General features: G+C 40.0%; 1 long non-coding RNA gene across 1 annotated transcript in view; it reads left to right on the forward strand.

The window, feature by feature from the left end:
• The window catches only part of LOC116561399, a 307,518-nt gene that overhangs the window by 147,401 nt on the left and 146,529 nt on the right, over nt 1–13,588 (forward strand). Inside the window, exons 7-9 of the long non-coding RNA XR_004273413.1 lie at nt 7,421–7,602; nt 8,199–8,437; nt 10,616–13,284. This is a non-coding gene — a long non-coding RNA (uncharacterized LOC116561399). The remainder of the gene's footprint in view (nt 1–7,420; nt 7,603–8,198; nt 8,438–10,615; nt 13,285–13,588) is intronic.

Raw genomic sequence — 13,588 nt, forward strand, 5'->3', positions numbered from 1 at the left:
TTTTTTCTTTTCTTTCTTTTCTTTTTTTATTTTAAAACAGAGTTTTTCTCTGTCACCCAGACTGGAGCACAGTGGCATGATCTCAGCTCACTGTAACCTTTGCCTCCCAGGTTCAAGTGATTCTCCTGCCTCAGCCTCCCTCGTAGCTGGGATTACAGGCTCCTGCCACCACACCCAGCTGATTTTTGTATTTTTAGTAGAGATGGGGTTTAACCATGTTGGCTAGGCTGGTCTCTAACTTTTGATTTCAAGTGCTCCACCTACCTCAGCTTCCCAAAGTGCTGGGACTACAGGTGTGAGTCACTGTGCTTGGCCTAAGTGGTCTCTGGCCTGTGGTCTCTGTGGACCTTATCTTGTGGTCCATTGTCTCCTCCTCTTCCTCCTCCTGCTCTTAACCTTGGGTTATGTAACTGTCCTTTCTTTTTCATTCACACACTTAAAAAATGGATTTATTGGAGGATACTCTAAGCAACTACTGTGATTCCTTAGGATAATTCCTCTTTGTTAATACTATTCATAATTATATAATCAGCTTCTCATTTTTAGTGCATCTAACACTTCTTGGGCTACATTCCTTTTTAGTGTTGTATTTTCCCTGATTTTGTTTTAAAATACTCTCTTCTAAAATCTAAGATGCATTGATCTTATGGGATAAAGAAAAGGGAAGAGAACTAGTACTTATTTTCTTACTGTGGTTGATGCCCAAGTTATTTACCTTATTCATTTTCTCAACGTTCTTTAGGGTTGGTTTGATTGTTTCAATTGTTTGAAAGAGTAACTGAAACTCAATATATTGTCCAAATTTGTAAAAAGAAAAACTGGGATTTGAGCCTCAGTCTCTCTGCCCCCAAAGCTCTTTCTAATGTACCATAGGCTATGTCACAGGCACATCTATATTCTTTCATATTCCACAGAAGATGGATTGTTACCACTTCTTCAGAAAGCCAGAATTCATTCTCCTTAGAAGATAAATGGAGATCCACAGGTGTGAGTTCTATAATTTCTTCTATGTGTTACATTCTTCCACTCAATGATATCTTGACGTAAAATGTGGCCTTTTATAAATTTTTTATAATCTTCTTTGTATTTTTTGGTAGCACATGTGGGTGATCACACAGTATAGAGAAGCCCCTAGGGATGAAAGAACCTAATCAGTCTGGATGTGCTGTAATCCTAACACTTTGGGAGGCCAAGCTGGGTGGATCCCTTGAGGCCAGGAGTTCCAGACCAACCTGAGCAATACAGTGAGACCCTGTCTCCACAAAAAATAAAACAATTAGCCAGGCATGGTGGTGCATGCTGTAGTTCCAGCTACTCAGGAGGCTGATGCAGGAAAATTGCTTGACCCCAGGAAGTCATGGTTGCAGTGAGCTATGATTGCACCACTGCATGCGAGCCCAGGCCACAGAGTGAGACTTCATATCCAAAAAAAAAGAAGAACTGAGTCAAAGTCAAAGCCTTTGGCATCAGCATTAGTTCTGTAGTAATTATTTATTGCTGTGTTATATTACTTAGCTACTTACAACACAGACTTATTATGTCAGTTTCAATAGATCAGGAGTCTGGGCAAATCTTGGTTGTGTCCTCTGCCTCAGAGTCTCAGGAGGCTGCCTTCAAGCTGTCAGCCAGGCCTGTAGACTCATCTGAGGCTTGACTGGAGAAGAATCCACTTCCGGCACTCAGTTCCTTTCAGACTGCCAGACTGCGGGCCTAAGATTCTTGCGGCCCATCAGCTGGAGGCTGCCCTCAGTTCCTTGCTACTTCAGCTTAAGTGCTAGTGGCAGGGTACTAGCCACTAGCGCTGAAAATGGTTTTTTTTTCAGAATGGCCGCTTTCTTTCTTGAAGCCAGCAAGGGAGATACTCTCCTCCGAAGACAAGGATCACGGCCTTATGTAAAGTAAGCACATGCACAGAGTCATGGACATCCCATGACTCTTGTCATATGTGATCAGTTAGAAGCGACTCACAGTCCCGCCCACACTCAGTGGGAGGGAACAACACAAGGGCATGAATATCAGGAGATGAAATCATGGAGCCCATTTCACAGCACTTCTGGCTCAGCTTTCATTCCTTTGCATATCAAGACACATTTGGCAGTCCTTTGAGGATTTTCCTCGCCAACATTCTCTGCAGCTACCATGGACATACCTGTTCAGTTTAGAAAAAAAATCTTATTTTTTCTCTAATGTTAAATCTGCTATCCTTCTGTGAACGTTCAGCATGTAACAAGTTCTTTCAGTTAGAATGTTTTAATCTTCCTGTTTTTAGCATACACACACACACATACACACACACACAGAGTACAGCATACTACAGCATCCCCTCACAATCCTTACCAAAGATTAGCAAACTGTCTGGTCCCCATGATCACATGTGACATTCTGCCCCTGACCTATGGCACTGCTCATAAGTCACTTCCCAGATTAGAATTCTTTTCTTCCCATAAATATTAAAGGAAGGAAATTTGCTTCTTTCACCATGACCTTTCTAGTCTTCCAGGTTTGTTTATGTGCTTTAAAGAATTCATGTCAACATTATATCTCTTGCAGGAACTTTGGCCAATTTCTTCATTATACCCTACAAGAAATGCCTGTGGTCAAGTTAATTCAAGGGAGAATGCATGAAGTCTGCAGTGCTGGCAGGCGGGAATGACAGTATTGACCCAAGTCTCTGCTGTTATAAGCCAAGTAGACCATTTATGTTGTAAAGAAAATCAGCATGGCTGGAACCTTGGTTTTAACGGGCTTGAGTTGGTATTTGCTTTTTTGGGCTCTTGTTCCCACCTAATACATTTTATTTTATTACAGGAAAAATAATTTAGGACTTAGGCAAAAACAATGAAATAATTCAGAGACTGGTGCTTTTTTCATATTTGTAGCTGGATCAAATATTCATAAGATGTAGATTCGTAGGTATATTTCTTAGATGGGAAGTATGTGGACCACTAATGCTTCCTCACAGTGTATTTGACAGAGCCTGAAGTCAGGCAGCCCTGGACTTGGTATTCACATAAAGAAGCTTTCTGTACCATTGCCTTCAAATTCATTCTCTCCTGTCTCCATCCCTGCTGCTTGATACTTGATGTGGCATCTTTGACAATGAATGGAGCGTCAAACACACCTTTCGTCCTTGATGGTGTTTTGAGTATCCCTTTCAGTAAATTTTTAATGACCCTTTCAATTAAGGGCCCAACAACATTTGACAGAATGTACCCTTGTCTAATACCAGCACTTAAGCTGAAGTGGTGTTTTTAGACAGCAATTAGTATCCACAATGCTGTCATGGTATTCGTGAACATACTTTAGGGTTGATCTTAATGATCCCATTACAATAGGCTCTGCTTTTTTCACAAATGTGATGGTTTTGCTTTTATGATATTGTGGAGAAGCTCTGGATTTTGGTTTTGATTAGAAGGGAACAAGCTCATGTGCTTCTCTCTTCTGGGCCTATGACTTGGCAGAGTCAGATCTGTTGAAGGTCTTTCATGGTTTCCCCATGCAGCCCTGTGGTGCAGCGCGAGAGGGCTGCAGCTATTATGTGAAACCACGAGGAGGTGGAGATGCTACAGCGACGCCTTTTGTGAACCTTTAGGTAAGATGAAAGGTCTTGTGGAAATTTCCAAAAACGGTAGGCACGACACAGTGTCTCAGACAATGTTTGTCTCATCCATAAAACAATTTTGAGTGCCCTCAACTGTGTGTAAGCTCCTTCTAGATGTGTAACTGCTATCACCTTTGGCTTGAGTCGGTAAAATGTACATAGGCAAGTTGAGATGAGCAATTATTCAGAAAATATAGCCCAAAATACTCTTGGAGGTGAGAGAAGTGGAAATGTTTTGTTGCGGTTATTTATAATTATTCTGGTTGACATTGCAAAATCTTATCTTGGGGCTTTGTTTTTATGGGAGTGAAGTAGCCACAGGTGTTAGCTTATATATGGCAGAGCCAAGTGCCATTAGAAGTTGGCTATTGAGAACAGGGGGGAACCAGGAGGCTAAAAGACCCCAAGTGAACGCGTGACCTCCTTCTGGATCTGAAGAGAAAAGTATCATTGATCTTTTTTATTCCTGAATCTTGAGTGCTTTGAGGGCATTTTGCAGTTAAATGCTTATGAAAAGAACATATTCTTCTGTAGGGTGTCTATATCGCCACCTACTATGGTGTTGAAGTCTATCTTAGTGGTTGATTTCTCACTTCCTCTACGAGGAACATGCCGTTGCACAGCTGCGGGGAGTGCAGTAGCATTCAGTGAAGTTTTCCTTACATTAATTTGTTCTGTCTTCGGACTATATTTATGCTTTCTCTGTTTGTTTTCCCACCAACTGGGGTTTGAGTTCTAAACAAAAGGCATAAAACCTCAGATGACATGGATTCCACACTTCTATATTAGGATCAAATTTACTTAATATTTGCCCAAAGAAAGTACTGTTTAAACGTAATAAGTTGGCATATTTACATACATTTCTGCCTGTTCCACTAACTTGCTTTCATAGCCTGGTGTATTCTAACATTCTTTTCTGTCTCAGAATATGAGACATATTTATGTACCTGATTCCTTCTACCTGGAATGCTCTTTTCTTCTTTTTGCCTGGTTAATTCACCTTTAAAATTTACCTCAAAGTCGCTTTTCAGAGACTCTTACATGAAACTCTAGTTTGCCACTGAACTCATTCCGTTTCTCCACTAAAAGCTCTACATCTCTTCTTTGTGGTCCTAGCCCCAAATATAATTAAACAATATATTAGGCAACCAGTTTAACATCTGAATCCCCAGGTAGAATATACATAGCTTGAGATGGGCTGCTGTCTTATTCATAGTTCTACTTGACACTTCTCACTCGGGTTCTTGTAGTAGAAGCTGCTCAGTTACTATTTATTGGATGATTGAATAAATATTGTGTGAAGAATTTGATTTTGAAAAAAATCTGATATACTGTACTACTAAAGCACAGCAATTATACTTGAAGTCTAGTTTGTGGCATCAACTACCACCAGTTTTCTGATGTCTAACACATTTCTATTCCCAAATTGTCCCCTGAACTCTGGATCCATTTAACCAACTCCCTATAAAACATCCTCATCTGAACTTAAAAGATACCTCTTAATCTCAACTTATCCCAAATGGAATTCATGATGGCCTATTGCTCCTTATCCTCAAAATCTTATTTCTTCTCCTAATGCATTGTCTTGTTTAATAACACTATTATCCACCCAGTTGACTGTAAAGTGATCAACCCTGACGCCTGTCCTTCCATATTCATGCCATGTTTTGTTTCCAAAGTTTACCATTTAACAAGATGAGCTTCTCAGATTAACAGGGATGTTTTCCCATCAAGAATAGTAAGTGACAGAATTTCCCAGACAGATCCTTCAAACAAGAGCTCAAGGTCCATTAAGACATCTGTCAGTCATCTTAATATCTTTCCTCTCTCCCCCCGTTCTTACCTCAGTCACTGAGTCTTGTTCATTCTGCTTGTGAAGTGTCTGTCTGGTGCCTGCTCTCCTTCTGGTGTTGCTTCATACCCTTATGAGCTCAGCTAGTACCACTGCATCAACATCCAGTTGCACTCCCGGCAGCTAATCTTGCTTTCCTCCAGTCCAGCCAATGCGAGTGCTGTATCGAAGATAAATCTGGTGTTGGCCGTACCCTATCCTGCTTAAAACCTTCAGAGACGGCCGGGTGCAGTGACTCACGCCTGTAATCCCAGCACTTTGGGAGGCCGAGGCGGGTGGATCACGAGGTCAGGAGTTCAAGACCAGACTGGCCAACATGGTGAAACTCTGTCTCTACTAAAAAAATACAAAAATTAGCTGGGCATGGTGGCTCATGCCTATAGTCCCAGCTACTTGGGAGTCTGAGGTAGGAGAATTGCTTGAACTGGGACCAGGGAGGCAGAGCTTGCAGTGAGCTGAGATCACACCACTGCACTCCAGACTGGGCTACAGAGCAAGACTCCATCTCAAAAAAAACCAAAAACCAAAAAACAAAAACAAAAACAAAAGAAAACAAAAAAACCTTTAGAGACTCTCCTGAGACAGTCACTCCTCCATGTTCTTCATGATCTTCCCTTTGGTGATATTCATGACTTCAGACCCCAGCACTTCCCTTCATGTGGAACCAACCACTTGCAGTTTCCCATGCATTATATCTTCTTTCCTGCCTCTTGGCACTTACACGTGGAGTCCTCTGGTAAAATGCAGTTTCTCAGTAACCGTGCACATTGTTTTTGTTTGTTTGTTTGTCTTTGAGACAGGGTCTTGCTCTGTCACCCAGGCTGGAGTATATTGGCACAATCAGGGCTCACTGCAACCTTGACCTCCCAGGTTCAAGCAATCCTCTCACCTCAAATGCACTTTTGAGTATGTATTTCTAATTCATAATAGTGAACATATGATTGTGATTTGAATTAAAATAGAGCTGAGAATAGCTATTGGGAGAGAAGAGGAGTCTTTTCTCGTACACTTTTTTTTCAGAATGGAAGAAAATGTGTTTGGATCTTGTATCCGAAGAGAAATTAAATGTTAAATAAAAACTAATACATGACAAGCAAGCAGGGTCTCATCTTGTAGAAGGGGGTACTATATATTCTGATATATTTTGAAATAGACCAAGGAACTAAGGCTGGATAATTATCTTTCATAATTATATTTGGAGGGCATTGCCATCGATGGATGTTTAGTCTTATTTATCTTAATGGAAAAACTTGCTGAATAGGATCCCATGTAGTTCCATTTTTAATAAGCTGGATTCCAGAAGTGTATTCAGTCTCATGCGACTTAAGTTACATCACTATCCTTCATTCTCTAAGGCCTTTCCATAAACCAACTGTGAAATCACCCTCTACAGCTCACACTTTTCTCAACATTTGTACCAAAAGTATTCTCCTGAGCGATGAGAAAAATTATGATATCTTAGATCTTGCGGAGGATATGCTGAATTTGAGTTTTTGCTAAGAATACATGAAAAATGAAATATGTCTGGAGCATTTATCATACTCCTGGAGCAAGCATTAGATGATGAGGTATCCAATTATGTTACAGTTGACGGCACCATCTTGAATTTATTCTTCATCCCCAAATTTGTCAGGTTGGGCTTGAATTTTTGAATGCCAAAGTGCCTTTAGTAAAAGAAGCATTGTTTCTTGGTGGTCTATGGCAGGGGTCCCCTCTGGTGAACTGTTTATCGCTCAATGCTAAGTGGACTTCTCATCTCTAAATACTTAGCCCAGGACATGGCATATAAAGCCTCAGTTAAAAAAAAGAGCCTGTAGCAGCTAGGAAGAAACCACAGCATCTTTGAAGTTCCACACATTTATGTGGTTAGGTGATGAGAGGACTTATCTAAAACATATCTTTTAGTAGCCACAATGTAAACCTTCCTTTCTTTTGTGTTCATTTGTTTTGTTTTTCTTTACTTTGAGGGTGAGAAGATGCAAGAACTCATAACTGCAAACTTTAAAGAGAAATGGCCTTTCTCTTGTACTTCAGAAGTAGCCCGGGATGAACGAGGTCTACCCTCATGGACTACAGATCCAAGTTCCTGGTGTTCCAAACAATCAGTGCTGGTGCAAGAGGTACATGCTTAACTTTGAAGAGTTTTAAGGTAAGAAACATGTATCTTTTCCTTCCACTATAAAAAACACTATATGGTCATACTGTAGAAAATGGTACAATATAATTTTGTGCATTATCTTTTAATAGCATTTATTTATTATATGATCTCTTTTTGATTTTGATTTTGTGTTGTCTCCCTTATACAGGTAAGATATTTTCAAGGCAGTCACTTTATTTTGATTATCTCTATCTTTTGTGCCTTTATATCACAAATGATTGTGATTTGTGATTATGGACTAAATTAGCAGCTGAAGATACTATAAGCATCATACCAGGTCTACAGTTACATAGACAATAACAGCATACACAGGAGGTTTTAGACTATTCTGTAACAAGCAGCATAGTTCTTTAGAGCAGCTTTAATTGAGAAAAGGCAGGGATTTATTTTTCTTCTAGATCCAGAGAAAACGAATATGCAACTAAAAGTTTTCTGTCTTAATGTTAGTTTGAATATGCAGCTAAATATTTTCTGCTTTGATTTTAGTTTATCTACAGAAAAAAGAGTAACATAAAATAGCATTAAGAAGCTCAACATTTTTCTGGAATGGCTAAGAGGATGTGGCCCTTATATGATCTCAGTTTCAGATCAAGCTGTTAAAAAATTGGAGAATGGTAGTTCAGCCATAGATGTCACATCAAGCTTCTTCATGATTTTTACCAGCATTGTCTAAATCCTGTAATTGATATCAAATTGCAAGACAGGAGGCCTGGCAATAGAACCTTGCAGCTCATCTCTCTTTAGATGGCATATGGGGAAGACTGATGGCAGCTGGATCCTGGAAAACCACTGCACAGTGATATAAACAGCTGAAAGGCTGAGTAAGGTACTTTCTATTAATATACAGTAAAGAATTTGGCACTATATACTCCAGGCCTAGGCTTCTGGGAAGTGGTGAATAGGCCAATTGCATGCATAGATGATCAGATTAAGGATCAACTCATTTGGAGCAAAAGCCTCAAGGCAGAAATGGAACCTCAGAATGAGACCCACCGAGAATGGCCGGGAGGTGGGTCAACTACCCACAGGTGCAGCAAGGGGAGGATGATGGACTTGGCCATGGTGTGACAGTTTCACTTAGGAATAGGGACGTCAGTCTATGTATAGCAACTCTAAATTCCCAAATGAATTCTTCTGCCACAGGCTTCAGTTTACAAGTGAATTCAAGAGTCTTAATACTGAACTGTAGGTAAGTTACTTAACATTTTTGTGCCTCACTTTCCCCATCTGTAAAATGGGGGTAATAATTGCACCAAAACATGCAAAGCAGGGTTGTTTAGAGCGTTGAGTAAGATAACAAAGTAAGGGGCTTACAAGTGTGTCTGGCACAAATGAGCCACCCAACAAAGGTCAGTTATTGTTATTTCAGAATTTGATGAATGGGAAGAGATCTTTCCAAATTGGAAGGTTACAATCAGCAACGTTCTTTATGTCATATGATTTAGGGAAAGAAGGTTTAGATATTTCTCCTCTAGTACACAGATATTTTTAAATTATGATCCCTACATTCCACAAACATTTACTGATAAATTTCAATGTGCAAGTTACTGAGTGCTACTGGCAGTAGAGTTGAATCAGCCTTCTACCCAGTAGAAAGGAAAGTCTCATGTTTTTCTAACCTGGCTTTTGTTCTTTCTTTTTCTTTCATCTACCTGTCACATATAAAATTTCTTTGTTTTCCTTGTTGATCGGGTAGCACAAAATTCTGGAGTTGGACAAATAGCATCATGTTGCTGTTCACAGCTGGTTAGACGAGGACTGAATATCACACTTGCCTGGGGTTGTTTGGAACCTATTATGGTATAGCTTGTATCTTGACATAGTAGACAGTTTTTCTAGACCTTTACAATCCTTCAGCCCCATACCTTAGTCCAAAAGCACTTTAGTAGCACATAGTAGGTTCATGGGAGATACTCAGTAAATCTTTGTTGAATGAGTAGAAAGCCTTGCTAATGGCTCCTGTGTGACCACATGATTCTTTTGGTCATCTGAATCATAGGAAAGGCTTTTATTTCCATTCATTCCTAGAGAAAAGGCACTCTTCTGATGAAAGGGAGTCACAGCTGGTAATAGTAAAATCACAAAGTGGCTTTTTGAGGTGAGCACTCAGAAAAAACAAATTGTTTTTCTACATGAAATGTGGAGCTGGTTCTGATGACCAGAGCCTTGGAGATTGACATCACACTTAAAAATCCAAAATGTTGAAAGTATTCTCTCTTGGCGAGTCTCAGCGGAAACAGGCACTCTCATACATTGCTGGTACTAGGGAAAAATGGCATAAACCTAGCGGAAGGAACTAGGCAATAGCCAGCTGAATTACATACACACTTATCTATTGACTAGCAAGCCTACAAAGGGGGTTGCTAAGTGTGTATATAATTATCCACTGACTACCAATCCTTTTTCTAGGAACCCATCTCGAAGATAAATTGGCAAAAATACAAAAGCACATTGATGCATGCCTATTTATTGGAGCACTATTTGTAATTTCAAAAGACAAAAACACCCCTACTGTCTATCAACAAGGATTTAAGTGAATAAGCTATGGCACAATGATACAGTGACATCACTCCTGGAGTACTATGCAGCTGTAAAAAGAAATGTGGAATATCTACATAGACTGCTCAGGAGTGGTCTCCTGGGTAAATGGAAATAGCAGAGTGCAGAACACTATGTGATAAGGTATCTCACATCTAAGAAAGATGTGCAATAGGAATGTCTAAATATATTTGCTTATACTTAAATCATGGAAGGATAAACTAAAAATTAATAAAAATGGTTACCCCTAGAAGGAGAAAAGGACCGAGAAGACAGAACCAGTGCTTGGTAGGACTGACTTTTGAAGTAGGTATATGCTTTACATAATTATTAAATAAGATAAAATCGAAATGAGCAAGTCCTACAAATCAAAAACAAAATGAGACAAATTAATTTTTTAAAATGCATTCCTTACCATGCAGCTGAGCCCAAGCCAGGATGATCTGAAAAACTTTATTTTGTTCAGACCCAGAAGCTGAGCTGAGCCCTGGTTGATGAAAGCAAGCATCCTGGAACTCTGGCTTGCCTGCCTGTCTTAGCTGATTGACCAGACACTTTTCGTCACCCCTCCTTTCTTTATTTGGAAGATGAGCATCTCACAAGCATGAACAATGAGTCTCTAACAAAGCCAACAATAATGCAGTTTAAAAAAGGCATACTGTAATTGTGTCATCTGGTCAGATTTACTAATGAATGGGGAAAAAAAAGGAGAATAGCAGATTAGGATTCCTGAAACTGATCCCCGTGTTCCCCAGAAGATGGATTTGGACCCGCAGGACTGAAGCTCTGTCGATGAAGAAATCGTTGGTGCCTCTGAGCTGTCCTTCCTTGGACATTGTCCTTGGAGCTCTGATCCTTATATGAACTTGCCATGCTGAAAAATGGCATCTGGCTCCACAGCAGAGCTCGCCAAAGGAGTGAGTCCTAGCTTTCAGGACAGCTTTCCTCAAAGTCATTCTGGATGAAGATTCCAAAGCATTGCTTCTTGTACTTTAAAAAAGTTTCTTTAGCCATGGGTAGAGAGTAGATGGAGCTGCAAAGCTGCCAAAACAGTATTCAAGTTTCCCTCTTGGAACGGCTAGAGGAGCCAGCTTCTTAGGAGGCAGCCTGCTGCTGTGGGAGGATACGGGGGCCCCAGCAGCACTGAAAAGTCTCTGACTACCCTGAAGTTGGAGACCGTCCCGGGGAATCTATGCAGTGTAAGCTCGGGCGGGCCAAATGGCCACTCGCAACTGCCAAAGGCTGCCTGGATCGCTAGTTCACATAAGCTTGGGCTCAGCAGGCTAAGCTGCTGGCATTTGTTCAGTGGGGGAAAAATAAAATAACTTTGTGTGGCAAGTGATAACCCTGACATTTCAATGTATTTACCACAATGTTGTTTCCTAGAGTTGCAGAGTACAACAAATTAGAATTATAAATACCATCCAATTTTCCTAACAGCTCTTGTGAGTTATTAGAGAAAATCAAATCACCTTAGTCAATCAAAGGCAGCTTAAATGCTACTATGCTGCTCTCCCTGAAGAGCTAAAAGCACCCATCATTCCTATGTAGTGGTACAACTCCTTCAGTATGGTAGAGACTAAACACTTTTGTGTAAATATAAAAATATCCAAATCAAGTCTACAAAATACTGCACTGAAACATGGTTACGTTTCAGAGCTCGGACCTAAAATGTGATGCAATACTTAAGTTTTCCCGGGAGTTCTAGGAATGAAGAAAAGCACATAATTATCCTTTATTTTTGCTTGGAGAGTGCATTTTTGCATGCATTAGTGTCACTCTGCATGTATGTGGGAATTTAAAATGGACGTGAACTCAAGACTGTACCTGAGACATTGAATTGGAGGCCTACGAGTGTTTTATGAGGGGACTCTTTCTCTGTGAGAAGCCAGATGCTCAGAAGTCTGCTGGAAGGAAATACTTTATTCCAGTCAGCCTTCACCTAAGCAGGAAGCAGAGAGGCCCACACTCCTCTCGAGGCCACGGGTTGTGGTAATTGCTGATACTTGGATGAGCTGTCAACGTGATAACTGTTTGTCATGTCCCACTTAATTGGAGCCCCATAGAACAATAATGAAGTACCCTCTCCATGCAGATGACTTTGTGATTGATGACCCAGCTGAGGAAATCATTTACAAATACAGGCCAAAATTCAGCCTGGTGATGGATCTCATCTGATATTCGCTTGGTCTTTAGAGTGTGGCTCTTTGATTGACACTCATGGTATTGAGATAACCCAAGAGAAAAATCTTGCCTCTAGACACAACAAAGGCCCCTAAATTGACTCTTATTGAAATAGGCGAAATTTTGTTAGCTTCTTTTCAAGCTGATTGAAGGTTTAGTGCATATATATTTTTAATGCTGTGTGAGTGAAAATAATACATTGGAAGTAATATCAGTTGATTGACGTTGTAAAAAATTGAGTTCCATTTGCACAGGGTCATTTCTCACTTAGATGTTCAGAAGAGGGTGCTGGTGGCCCTAGTAGTCCTGGCATAGTGATGGCTCCTTTGGGAGGAGGTGTTGTAAAGGGCACAGAGGATGTGTTGCTTTCATAATCAATTTCCATTCCCACAAGCTTTCCCAACTCCTTTCAACAATGAATTGAGTAACATAACAATACATTTTTTTTTTTTGGTGTTCAAGGTACGCACTGTTAGAAATAATTGGGTTAATTTAAAAATTATAAATGAAAGATAGAATATTTCAAGAAAGTGTGACCTAATCACCTGTGGCAGTCATTTGTAGAGAAAGATGCTATTAGGGCTAAGAAGGGTGATTGAGTGCTGTTTAAAAAAATAATCAAGTGGGCTAGTATTCATCAGGGGCTGCTCTCAATAGCTTATTCTCAATAAAGGCAGAGGAATCAACTCAAACAGAGGGTTCAGTAAACAATGAAAAGAAGAAGAATATCAAATTATTAGTGTTGTCTGTTGCAATGTAAAGTGCAATGCATTTATATGACGCAGGCAGGCTCCTGTATTTGTATTTTCCCTTTAGAACCATATTAAATTGAATTAATGTTTATCTGTTACATTCAGAACTTAGAAGTGTGTTCCTGAGGATCTTGAGGAAAGAACATAGAGCAACCAACAATGATGTACAGTGATCTATGACATCTGATTCAATGACAAAGTGAGTATAGGAAAATCATCCCTTCATTTACTCAGTCATCCATTAATTCTCACAAGTACATATTGAGGGACTACTAGGTAACGAAAGTTTGGACTAAAGTTATCAAATCTGCTATAAAATGCACATGGTTATAGGTATTCCATATATAAATGCATGTTTACATGCCTTCATTGGAGTACTGTTGAGTACATGTTATGTGTAAGGCACAGTGCTAGATATGACTGGAGCATAGGAATGAATTGGAAACAATGCTCTACCTCTTTAACAGAGTAGCCAGCTGCACATGTCAGTTCTGAGGTGGGTA

Source organism: Sapajus apella, unplaced genomic scaffold (assembly GCF_009761245.1).
Source record: "Sapajus apella isolate SASKATOON/1434 unplaced genomic scaffold, GSC_monkey_1.0 scaffold29, whole genome shotgun sequence".
Taxonomy (NCBI): Eukaryota; Metazoa; Chordata; class Mammalia; order Primates; family Cebidae; genus Sapajus; species Sapajus apella.